General features: G+C 43.2%; 1 long non-coding RNA gene across 1 annotated transcript; it reads right to left on the reverse strand.

Annotated features, from left to right (window-relative positions):
• Nucleotides 1–5773: 5773 nt before the first annotated feature.
• On the reverse strand, nt 5774–12692 carry LOC115546778 (uncharacterized). The gene is made up of 3 exons (XR_003977268.1): nt 12564–12692; nt 11721–11825; nt 5774–6080 (listed from the first exon to the last, which is right to left on the reverse strand). It is a non-coding gene; the product is annotated as an uncharacterized LOC115546778 (long non-coding RNA).
• Nucleotides 12693–13043: the final 351 nt, after the last annotated feature.

Genomic DNA, 13043 nt, shown 5'->3' on the forward strand with positions numbered 1-13043 from the left:
ATGCAGTGATGGAAAGCTCTATCACATAATGACAGAGTAAAACAAATACAGAAAATTAAAAATGATTTAGCCACTTGCCTCAAACGTCGTTGAACAGTACGTACGTTCAGACCAGTGGAGGCTTCTCCATTGAGGAGAGGGAGGAAGATCCTCCTTAACATTGTTGAGAATAAAAAATGTAGATTGCCCAGACTACTGTTATGAATTAATGCCCTTAAATATGACTACTTTAAAGCCTTTGAATATATAATGTTTGTTTCCCTGGGTAAAGGGACATTAGCACCTCCTATCGCCTTTTGACAATTACTTCAGGGAGGAAGGTCCTCCCTCAGCCTCCGTTGACTCCCATTCATTTCTCAGAAAGTACTGGCGGCCGGTGAATAACATGGGTTTCAATGGGAAAGAGCTGAGTGGGTGTGCGTGTGACCTTACAGGCGTCTGATTCGCGCAAAAATCGAGTCGCGCTGTGCTATGAACCAATCAGCAGGATCCCTGGCTGGTGAGCAGTGTTGCCAGATTGGGCAGATTTCCCACCCAATTTGGCTACTTTTAACCGCTTTAGGCAGGGAAAAATATCATTGGGCGGGAAATTTACCCATCTGGCAACGCTGTCGATAACAAACAAACCCGCTCTGCCCGCATTGCCGCTCAGTCTAAGGCCCCGTCCACACGAAGCCGAAACAGGCGAAACCGTTACGGTTTCGATCTATCCGGTTTCGCAGTATCTCCGTAAAGACGGAGTCAAGCGAAACCGGGTAGATCTGTAGAAACGCTGTAGTACACATTCCAGGCCCATAAGGGGCGCTGCTTCTGCTACAGAAATCCTTGTTGTTGTGAGTTCTGAGACTCCGCGGGCTTAACAGTCATTGGCTAGAGGGTCGAGGGGTGGGGCGATGACGTCATGGTTTACGGTTTCAGTCGGTTTCAGGCGTCCACACGAATCCAAAACGAAACCGGGTAGATTTGAAACCAAGTCCGAGGGTGGTTTCAGAAGTTTGCGGTTTCGGTCAGCGGATTCGCCGGCTTCGTGTGGACGGAAGGCCGAACCGTACAAGACCTTTGCGGTTTCGCCATGAAATCGGCTTCGTGTGGACGGGGCCTAAGAGACGCAAAGCAGGTGAAATCATCTGAAGGATAACGAGATTCTAACATTTGCGAAAGTGTACAATGGAAACATTGGAAACAGAGGACATTGTTCATGTTTAATTACACAAAGCATTCTATTCATTGAGTTACAGTGCTAAGTTAGCGACCAAAGAAAAAGGTAGACCACTTCGCAAAATCGAGATCACCAAAAGTAATGGCAACGTCAGTGTTGTGGGTGGGTTGCTAGGTACTCATGGCTTACTGGTAGCATTACTAGCAATCGACTGTATTGCTGGCCCTGTTTGCTAATGAATAATGGCAAATCTCCAACGTGGGCTGTTCATGGTTTCCCTGATGTGAAAAATCTTGATAGGGCAACCAAACGCCACGACTAGTGTCAAGTTCACGTTGGTGCTGCTATGCGACTTTCCTTGCTAGGCACCATGCCTATAGATCAGGTTGAATCTAGAATAATGTTCTCGTTCTTTTGCTAGTTTGCTACTCTGACCGTTCTGTTTGATATTGTGGAAAGGGTGAATGATTCAGAGCATGATGCATTTTAAATGGCATCACTTTTGGTCAGTCTTTTCTTAAAACAATTGTACCTGAAAATAAACATAGCTAAATTACAACCAATAACTTCATTCATTGAGGGCAAAAATAGGCCCAGATTTACTTTTACAAATCAAGAGTAGGCCTGATTTGACTAATGGGCTTTGCATCCTTTCCTTCTGCCCTTGTAGTCCATTTCAAAGACATGCTGCCCACCAGCTCTCAAATTACAGTGATGCCACTGGTGGCTTTGTATCAAATGTATTCACATAACTATCCCTCCCTACTATTTTGTAGTTCACCAAAACACCCTGAAACAACTTGAGTCTCACATTCTTATGCCAGCATACACCAACAGTGTAAGCAGGCCAATGGCAACCAAGCGCGCGGTCCTTCCTCTCTCACTTTAAAAACGACCAGCCGCCACTGGTTCAGACACATTAAGAACACCAGCCATCTGAGGTACGTTGAAGCCACAAGACCTCAGAAAAAACAGCTGTTGCCGAGTGATGGAAAAACTAGGTGGTCCTCTCCTTCCTGCCCGAACCAACTGGGCGTGGTAACCAGAACCAACTGCAAAAACAGGAAAAGTAGTCATCCCTTTTTGGGAGAATATTTTATATACAGTACGTATATCTCCACGATTCCCTAAGCACATAGGCCTACAATAATCAACCTAGAATCATTGCTCGTTTCTCATCATTGCTCATTGCTCATTGCTTAAAGACATTATGTAATTTGTTACAGGATATTTTTGAGGTCACATTGTGTTTTGGTCTTGGGTTTACCCATGTGTCATTTAACATATCCTAGGTCATTATCAGGAGGAGCAAAAATAGGTAAACTGTTCACGGTTCATGTGTTACAATCATGTAAGACAAATTATATTATAATACCTTGCTCTCCTTGATTACCAGCCATTCTGACTTCTTCTAACAATTCTGTTAGGTCGCTGAGAATTAGGTCAGAATCTTGGACATTTATCAAATTTCTCCTATCTCCAACCTTGGAAAATAAATCAAAAGTTAGGTTGACCATGACCACCAGCCAGATTATTTTTGTAGCTTTAAATACAGCCCCTTGGTAAATTTACATTAAAAAGTATTTCTGCTAAATCTAAAAGGTTTAACAACTGCTATCTCTCCTCGACTAAATTTTTGCATACAGCGCGCAAGATGGATGCCCGAAGGCATCCATCTTGCCAGTGGAGAGACGGTGGAGAACCAGCGCCTTCAATATTAGGGCTACTACAGTGTTTCTACAGCTCGATGCGTTTTGCAATGAGTCCATATTTAAGGAGATATTACTGAAACGCATCAAAGGAAAACAAAAGGCGGACAGATACCTGGAATACACTGTCTGCAATGACCCCCCCTAGATAACTTAAACTACTTCTTACTACGCAGAACGTCATCACTCTAATTTCCTTAAGTCGACAGTAAATTCTCCGCACCTCAGGGGTCAAATAGGAAGATGGCAGCCAACAATATGAAAGATCTAAGAAAAAATACCTGTGAAATGCTGATTGATGTACGCCTACACGAGGCCCGTCCATCAGGAGACGTCGAGTGCAGACAAATGAGAATATTCCTGCAACCCAAGTAGAACGTTCTGCGAGCCATAATTATCTGTTGTGGGTAGCCTATGTCTCCAGCGGTAGTCCTTCACAGAACTGTTGTGGGAAATCCCCCAAAAATCCTAATTGGCCGAGCAGGTAATGCCCCTGTGGTACTTTAAGATAACCCCTTTCGATGCTCATCTGAATAACATCTCCTACCTTACATGTGTAAATTGAATTCCCCTGCATTGTTTATTAATGGCCATTGTTTGGCCTATGTAAATCAGACCATTAGGGCCGTCTAGCACCATAGGGGGTCATCCCTATATTCCCCGGGTCCTATGTTCCCCGTTTTTCCCAAAAAGGGTCCTATGTTCCCCTGTAGCAATATATACCGTGGAGCATAGGACCCTTTTTTCTGAAAAAGGGTCCTATGCTCCCCACTGTTGCGGGGAACATAGGACCCTTTTCCCAGAAAAGGGTCCTATGTTCCCCGCAATCTATCAATCTTTAAAAATATTTAAACTTTGACGCGACATTCGCGTGATGACAGCCAGTCAGCGTTCAACCGGCCAACTCAGTGCAGTGCAGGCCGGGGTGAACTGCAGCATGGAGGAGAAAGTGATTGTTGCCGTTTGCGACTCCCGGAGCTCTATATAGTATATATAATAGTTGATATAATATCACGGCCAAAAGCTCTGTGGACCTCCGGATGGCCGTAGCGCGGGGAGCTCTCGTAGGGATTGGGCTTCTCGGGGTTTGTTTACCGGCGTTACTATGGTTTCCGGTCTTTGTGTGTTCCAACGGTTTATTAGGGTAATAATAATAATAAATATATATATATAGCGCTTAATGTGGTACTCTAAGACGCTTTACATATTGCCCTATCAAAACTATGTAAGACAGACTAGGTATAAAAGAAAAACAGAGGTTAAACATGAAGAATAAGGTGGGAGTTAGGTGGGGAAGGCTAGTGTGAAAAGGTTGGCCTATCTAATAAATCTGTCTGATCAATACATTCACTACCTCTTCCGTGGTCCTTACAATATTATGAATAGACTGCGTTGGGTTCTCCGACGTCCCTCGCTCTTCCACAAAAGGTAAAGACATGCAATGGTGGTTATCTCCGCCAGAATTTGGCAGTAATGGTGGAAAAAGTAACAAGACCAGGGAACATACATATCGGGGAACATTAGAACATAGGACCCTTTTTGGGAAAAGCGGGGAACATGGGACCCTTTTTTAAAAAAAATTATCCTATGTTCCCCAGGCTCTTATTGCCTTCAAACATCAACATGGTAAACTCCTTCACATTGGCCCTCATTTATCAAACGATCGTACGACAGAAAACGTGCGTAAAATGGACGTACGCTAATTTCAACGTTGAGCTTGGCATTTATCAATTTGAACGTGAGCGCAGGCTGCGATGAAATCCCACGTCAGGTCTGAGCTCGTGTACGCAAGTTTTTTTTGGCGCAACACACAGGTATTTCAATGATGAATAGTGCAGCACAAGTAGCCCATGTTGAACATCTGTATTAATTACCAAATAAATTGGAATTAGCCCAGCCGTTCAAACAATTACAATCAAGTCAGGCCTAATTAAAAACAGTATTGCTATGAAAATAATTAGAATGTGACAGGTGAAATGTTTATTCAGCTGTCTATATTAACAGGAGCTTTGCCAAATAGGTGGTCGTGTCTCAGCGATGGCAGATCTGGCTCTGTTAGAGGACCTCAACGCACGTCTAAGACGAGAGAGTTTTTCGAGACCGCGCTGATTTTTTTATGGAGAGCGATGAATGGCTCTTGAGTCGTTTTCGTCTCCCAAGGCATCTCCTGATGGAGCTATGCAATGCTTTGGAGCCACAGTTAAGGCGAGAAACTAGGCGATCAAACGCAATACCTGTGCCAGTGCAGGTTTGCTCTACCTTGGGGGTTTTTGGCCACCGGGATCTTGCAGCGGGAGATCGGGGACAGGTCTGCTATTTCTCAGCCAAGTATTAGCCGAACCATGCCAGCAGTTTTGGCAGCTATAATGTCCCTCTCCGAACGTTATATTAAATTCCCATATAATAACGATCAGCAAACTGGAATCAAACGGGATTTTTATGCTATTGCTAGGTTTCCAAATGTGATTGGTGCGGTTGATTGTACCCATGTGCGTATGAACCATCTATTAATGATTACGCGTACATCAACCGCAAAAGCTACCATTCAGTTAATGTTCAGATTATTTGCGATGCCAGAATGTCAATCCTGAACATGGTAGCCCGATGGCCTGGGGGCACGCACAATTCTTTTATTTTCCAAAATAGCAACGTTGGGCATCGTCTACATCAGGGCGCACTACATGGTCAGAGTCATCTCGGTGAGTTACGCTGCAGTCCAGGGCCGTGCAGAGACCTTTGGAGGGGCAGGTGCTCAAAGTTAAAAAAGGGGCACATGGAGCACACATTTGAAACACGATACAGAAGCATACCTTGCTATACAACCGGTTGAATTGTAGCAACCCATATTAATAAAGAATGTAACATGGAATCACAACATATACCATATCATTGTACATACTCATATATTTGTGAGAGGTCAGTGCAAAGCAAAATGAGTCTCTGTTTTACCTCATGGGTACATTGAACAGCTTCTGTTGGGGGGGTTGGTGAGGAGGCTGCTGCTGCTGATATTGCTGGAGGTGGGCTGTATTGATCTCATAGTGTAGACACTAGAAAGAGCATGGGAGAGATAGTGGCTGTTATGTGATCATAACAAGTTGCAAAGATAACTAACATTGAAAATGGCTCACTGTGACTTACCTGCCATACTGCTGATAGTTTGGAGAAGACTACTTGCTGAGAGAGGCTGCAGCCAAGGCTGACTGCTTGAACTAAACAGAACAAGTTACTCATTCAAAGCCCATAATTCAAGCTGTGCACTAATTTAGGACATATGAAGATAATGCATTAGGTTGAATTTAGATCACCATTAGACACTGGACTGTTTAACTGTGGCTACTCTTCCTGGAATCCTTCCTTTTCAGTTTTAATCAAATTAGAGGACAAAAATGAATCAATTCTGACACTTTATTTTAATTTCACAGCTTTATTTTTGTTTTCTAACCTCAGTACTGTATTTATTAACAGACACATATTCATATTGTATAGCTAACTGTAACTGAAAGGGGAACATTAATAATGGGAGAAAGATAATAGAGAAGGGGTGGGTGTGTCTGTCTGTCTGTGTCTGAACCTGTCTCTCTGTGTTTGTCTGTTTGTCTGTCTGTCTGTCTGTCTGTCTGTCTGTCTGTGTCTGTGTTTGTCTGTCTGTGTCTGTATCTGTCTGTCTGTGTCTGTCTGTGTCTGTCTGTGCCTGTGTCTGTTTGTCAGTGTCTGTCTGGTCTGTCTGTGTCTCTGAGTTTTCACAGTGGCATTTTTCTTTGTTGCAGTTATAACAGCAACTTCCTGTTGCCCATTCTCTGAAAAATGTCAATGACTTCACTGAGGTTGATTGGAATATCCTTTTCAATTGCCAGTAAAAGAAGCTCTGACAACCTCTCCTCTGTGCAAAGGGTGCAAAGTTTTGTTTTCACCAGCTTCAGTTTTGAGAAAGAACGTTCAACAGTTGCTGTAGAAACCGGAAGGGTGCCATATGTCTTCAGCAGCTCAGTCAAGTTAGGGAAAACCAGATGTGCATTGTTTTCTTTGACCACTGAAAGAATAGATGTCACACTGATGGGTGAGGGGCATGAGTATGAAGTATGGAAGACCTTAAGTTCTGTCTGCAATTTGTCTTCTTCTTCAATGTTGTAGAACTGGCAGAGTTTCTTCACAGCTTGCAGTGCCTCTGTTGGAATTTGTGCTGTTTTCCAGTTCTCTGGGACTGTCAGGCAGTGGAGGGCATTCAGGATTTCCCATGTGGAGTTATCTTCTGCTTTAAAGCGTCTCTGAAGCTCTTGTGTCATTGTGTCCACAAAAATGTAATACACTTTAACACGGTAGTAGTCTTGCAAAGTAGGGAATGTGTGGTCAGCAGTAGCTGTTGTGGCAATGACCTTGAACTTTGCTGGCATTTTCCTCCTCCTAGCTTGACCAGGAATCTCAGTTGGGGGGTCCAGGCCCACTGATGCAGCCTTCTCTGTAGCGTGTTAATACATGTTCTCAAACTCCTCCTCTGTTCTGCTGTGGGCCAGCCTCTGAAAAACTCCATCAACAACTTTGTATGCTGCAGCCAGGTCTATATCTTTCTGCTGCAAAGCATCAGAGGCCATTGCAGTCACCGGGAAGATTGGACAGGTGATCTCCAGACACAGTAAGAATTCAAAGTTGATGCTCTTGAGAAGAATCATTGCATCACCTGCTGAAGAGTCTGGTGGGTCTTGTTGTGTCATTTCCTCAAGAAACTGCATGACAGCTGGGAGGACCTTCCTTAGAGTGCGAAGGGCAGTTTCTCTGCAGGCCCACCGCGTGTCTGACAGCTTCTGCAGCTCCAGTGGACGCTGATCAGGGTACATCGTCTTCTGCATTTCAGTAAATGCAGAGTGTCGTTTGGATGAGTTGGCCACAAAAGCATAAAGTTTTTCAACTAAGTTGAAAAAGCTGACAAAACAGATGTTAGACTTTGCACTTTCAACTAACACCAGATTAAGGCAATGTGCCTGACAGTGTACATACAAGGCCTTTGGATTTCTTTTTAGAATTCTTGACTGAAGTCCCTTAAAGCGTCCGCTCATGTTTGCAGCACCATCATACCCTTGACCCCAGATGTTTTCCAACTTCAGATCATTTTCTTCCAGTAGAGCTATCACTACCTTTTCAAGAGCATCTCCACTTGTGGTATGAACGTTACACACCTGAAGAAAGCGCTCCTTGATTTGCATGTTATGCACATACCTGATAACAAAAGAAACCTGTTCAGTGTGTGCAGCATCTGTGGTTTCATCCATGAGAATTGAAAAGGTTTTGCTCTCTTGGATTTCTTTTTGGATTACTCGTTTGACTGATATGGCCAAAGCTTTGATCATATCATTCTGACTTCTGTTGGAGAGGAGTGAGACAAGAGGTCTTTTACCAGGTCCATGCTTCTCTTTTATGGCTTCCAGGTGTAATTTAATTACACTGTCATATTTGCTAAACAGCTCCACCAACTCTAGGAAATTACCTCGATTTTGGCTTGACAGGGTCTCATCGTCCCCTCTAAAAGGCATGCCCTGTCTTGCCAGGTAAAGAGTGGTGGCTAGTAAGCGGGACAAGATGTCTCTGTTTTTTTCTCTTTCCCTTTAGCAGCTTGTGATGCACGGTCACTCATTTCGAAAGCTGCCTCCAGTGATCCCTTTTTAAGTTGTTCCACATCACCATACCACACATGTGTGATTCTGAGGCACTGTGCTCTTTAATTCTCTCCAGAGCCTTTCTCCACCGATTAACTCCTTCTGATTTCCATGTTTTGCGGCCTGTGTATTTTTCCTCACTCAAAAAAAGACGGCAGCTGAAACAAAACATGGCGTCAAGACTTGGGGAGTACTCTAGCCATGCGTTGTTCTGATACCATTTCTTTTGAAATGATCGCCCCTCTTCATTTTTTGGAAAGGATGAGAGCGCTGGTTGACAGGGTCCAGTACTGTTGCAAAACTGAATGAAGTAGGTCTGGTAACATTCCCCAGAAATTAAATTCGAATATTGGTCTTAAAAAATGGTCCGAATATCGAATATATTCGAATATTATTATTAATTAATTAATTATTTTTTCCCCGCGGAGAATAGGACTTGTTATTGTAACAGTACCCCATTATATCCAACAGAGGGCGTGCACACCGCTAAATGTCAAGAAAAACGACCAGTGGTAGTCAAACGCTGATTTATTTTCTGTCTTCAGACAAAATCCAAGCGTCATGTTTAACATGTTACATTTAGTGCAACTTCAGTGCAATTAGTGCAAAACTGTACACTCTTACTTAGCCATCTTTTAGAGTTGAACCACTGAACAGGAGGTTGAATTGGCCCACAGCTCACAGTTACAGAAATGAATATTAGCCTGTAGAACATAAACGAACATTAAGTAGGCCAGCAGCCAATTGTAAACAGTCAATGAAAGTATTTGACATACTGTTCATTTATGCAAATTGCAAAACAAACAATTGCAAAAACAGAACACCTTTCACAGTTATTAGGCTGGCGTGTAATAGGCTATGCCGACATAGTTGCCTACTAAATGAAATAATATTTTAGCCAATGTCATTTTTCACAAGTTAAATAAAATCAACCACAACTGAAAGAAACAAGCAGGCCACAAATTAACTCAAAACACGACTGGTGGACTAGGCCTACAGATTGTTCGCCAAAAATACCAGACGGTCTACTTGTTCAGCGGCGAGTGCTGAACGTTTTTTATTGACAATGTTGCCGGCTGAGGAAAAGACGCGCTCTGATCGTACAGATGTGCCGGGTACCGTGAGGTATTTTTTCGCAACCTGTGCGATGTGCGGGTACCTCGCACTGCCTGTAGTTTTCCACCACAGGAGAGGGTCTGCGTCGGGAGGCAGCTGTGGCTCTCTTTCGTAGATGACTAGCTCCCCATGCAGATCGTATTCAGCAGTATTGTATTCTTGTCTGCTGCGGGTAGACTTGGGAAAATAGATCACCCATTGCAGAAAGGGAACTTTTGCAGGGGGCTTCTGGTGGGGCGGGCAATTCTGACCCTTGTCTTGACTTCTCTGCTGCTGCTATAGCTGTAATCTCGGCAAGCACTTTAGCATAGACTTTGAATGGCCTGAGAATGTCCTTTACCTGCAGTAGGACAAATGAATAAAAAAAGAAAATCCATGAAGAGCTGTGCCTATTGCCTTTGCCATAAACTTCAACTTGGCACATATTTAGTAATTACATATAAATTAAATAAATTAATTAATATAGCTCACCTTTTCCAGCTGAATCCATTCACTCGTGGACAGCTCAAGGTTGGACAGCTTTTTGTCAAAGATGACAGCAGCCACTGGTGCTTGTTGCTCCAGAGCCCGACAAATCATGTCGTATGTACTGTTCCATCTTGTCGCGCAGTCGTTGATCAGTTTGTCCCTTTTCAGCATTTGCAACTGCTTCTGCTTTTCTTCCAGGAGGTAACTGGCGGTGGTTGAATGGTTGAAGTAGGCAGCAGTACGTTTCAATCTGGCAACACTGTTCTCTATAGATCTCACCCCTAGCCCCTTTCGGACAGCTAGGTTAATAGTATGTGCGAAACACGGCACGTTCATGGTCTTCATGTGCCTCTCAACTGTGCCTCTTAACTTTTTAGTGATGGCCTCTTGTTTTGCAGCGGGAAGAGAAGTGGTCAGGCTGTAAAACGCTGTTAGCTTGGGTTGTTTGGGAAGCGGGCCGTCTGCTTCGTCTTCACAAACTTTGTTCCATTCGGTCGGGTGAACAACTATTAAATGCATCCTCAAATTTGTGGTAGTCGAGTGATATGCCAGTTCCGCATCGCATAACTTGCAAACAGCCTTGGATTTGTCGACAACTTTGCCTCCAACTGACCAGAATCCAAAAAAAAGCGCCAAACAGTACTTCTTAAATTATCTGGCTTAACAATCACTTTGTCCGTGGTGGAGTTCTTGACTTCACCGGATTCCATTTCCCCGGTTTGTTTTTCGGGCTCACTGGTTTGTGTTTCATACATTTTCATACATTTATCGGTGTCTACAGTGAGGTGGGCAGGTGGAGGTGGTGGAGCGCAGTCCATGCTACCTTGTTGTGACACGTGACTGCAGCTACACGCAGGCCAGTAAGCGACGCACCATGGGACACAACGGAGGAGAATCAATGCGCGCGCTGCCCTGAGCAATAAAATATATATTTTGTAAATTATTCGAATATTCATTTTCACGTTCGAATATACATATTTTTCCCATATTCGAGGAATATCCGAAATTCGAATATTAATTTACCAGCCCTAGAATGAAGGCCTCATCACATTTGATGTTTAATTGTAGGACATGGGCAGGATCATTTGGGTGGGTAAGTCCAAGTAGGTGTGACAATGTTTGCCTCCCTCTGGTTTCAGTCTCCTCCTGGCTAGCTGCTCCCTCTACCTCAACATTCTGTGTGGGCTCCTCAATAACCTCTGACACCTTTCCTCCAGCCTCTGTCTCCTCCTGGGTTTCTGTTCCCAGGAAACTCTTTCTCTCCTTCCATCTCCTCCTCCTTCTCTCCTTCCATCTCCTCTTTCTCTCCTTCTATCTCCTATTTCTCTCCTTCCATCTCCTCCTCTTTCTCTCCTTCCATCTCCTCATCTGACCTTTCATCACTCACTCCCTGTCCATCTGGGAACAAGACACAATTTGCTCTTGGATTAGTCTAATTAACACCTCTTACACCTAACCATTAATCAATAATAATATAAATCAATCAATAATTAACCCACCATACATAATGATAGATAATGTAACAGAACAACAACATTGAAATTGTGTTTGTTACTGTTGTTTTCTCAAACTGAATACCTCTGCAATGTAAATAACTGGTGCATGTGTTATTCTTACCTTTTGTGCTCTTTGTCATCCAACTGGTGAGTGATCCACTGCCTTTCGCAGCCTCACGCAGCTCCTTTTGTTTTTGTTTTAACCTCCTCTCCTTACGAGGCATCTCTGCAGAATGAAATATGATCGTTAAACTACAATCTGATGCACATAAAACACACACACAAACACAGTGACATTTCATACCTTTTCAAAAATTGTACTGTATAGCCACAAATTTAGGCTAATCCATTCGTAATCTGCCCTTTATTATTCCTAGTGCTACTTATAAAGTAAAAAAATACAAATATTTTTTTATTCTTTTATTCAATTTGACTATCGACTCTGCGCAAGACAACAAGGTTCTAAAAGTTATATAATTTGTATGTATAGCTATTATATTTAATTTGTGTGTAAATGTTATAATTAAACAAGTACTGATGTTTAAATGAGAGGTTGAGAAAATCAAAACTCAAATTCTTCTATTATTGTTGTATTTATACTGTAGGCTAATAGTCCACAATTGTGTGAATATGCATATTGCATAGTTTTAGTGAAATAACATAGTCTATGCCTCATTGCCTCTAGAAACATAGGGAAAAACAGCTTGACAGTAAAATAACACATGATATCTCTCTAATGCACTTTGCCCATGACAAGAGAAACATACAGAAACAACAACAAAAAAAGTTTGATGTACTTTTTCCCCACAGCAGGCTGTGTGTGGTTAACTAGCGGCTATAATTTGTGAGAGGTCTGTGTGCAGATTTGGATGATACAGAGGATGCTCATTGCTCACTTCACTTTGTCAGTCATCTTGCAAGAATACACCGTGCACAAACGAATACCGCTGCAGAACCTACTCACCGGACCAGTTGTTCACTCCCTCGGGTCTTCTTCGGTTTAACAAGACTAGTAGTGGCCGTCTCCAGCAGCTTAGCGAGCAGGGCACGTCTGGGCACGTCAGGGCAGTGAGGGCAGCGTGAGGGCACGTTGTGGATCATGTGACCGACCAAGGTAGATCTAAATTATTATTATTATTAATTCTTTTGTTTTATTTATTATTATTTTGGGCCACAGAGACGGACTTTCTCACACACACACAAAAAAAGAAAAGAAAAACACACTGACAAAAGGGCACTTTGGGCATCAAGGGGCAAAGGGGCAGGTGATCAAGCCCCCTCCGCCCCCCACTCTGCACGTGCCTGCTGCAGTCGCACTGCACCGGCCTCCTCCCGTTTCTTGCTTGGCCCGCTTCACAGCCGCAACACGTTTTTTGGTGCTGAGCTTCATGTCGGACCATTTTTTCTTCACCTTATTCGGAATTAAATAACTTTCACGCAATGC

Source organism: Gadus morhua, chromosome 7 (assembly GCF_902167405.1).
Source record: "Gadus morhua chromosome 7, gadMor3.0, whole genome shotgun sequence".
NCBI classification, from domain to species: domain Eukaryota; kingdom Metazoa; phylum Chordata; class Actinopteri; order Gadiformes; family Gadidae; genus Gadus; species Gadus morhua.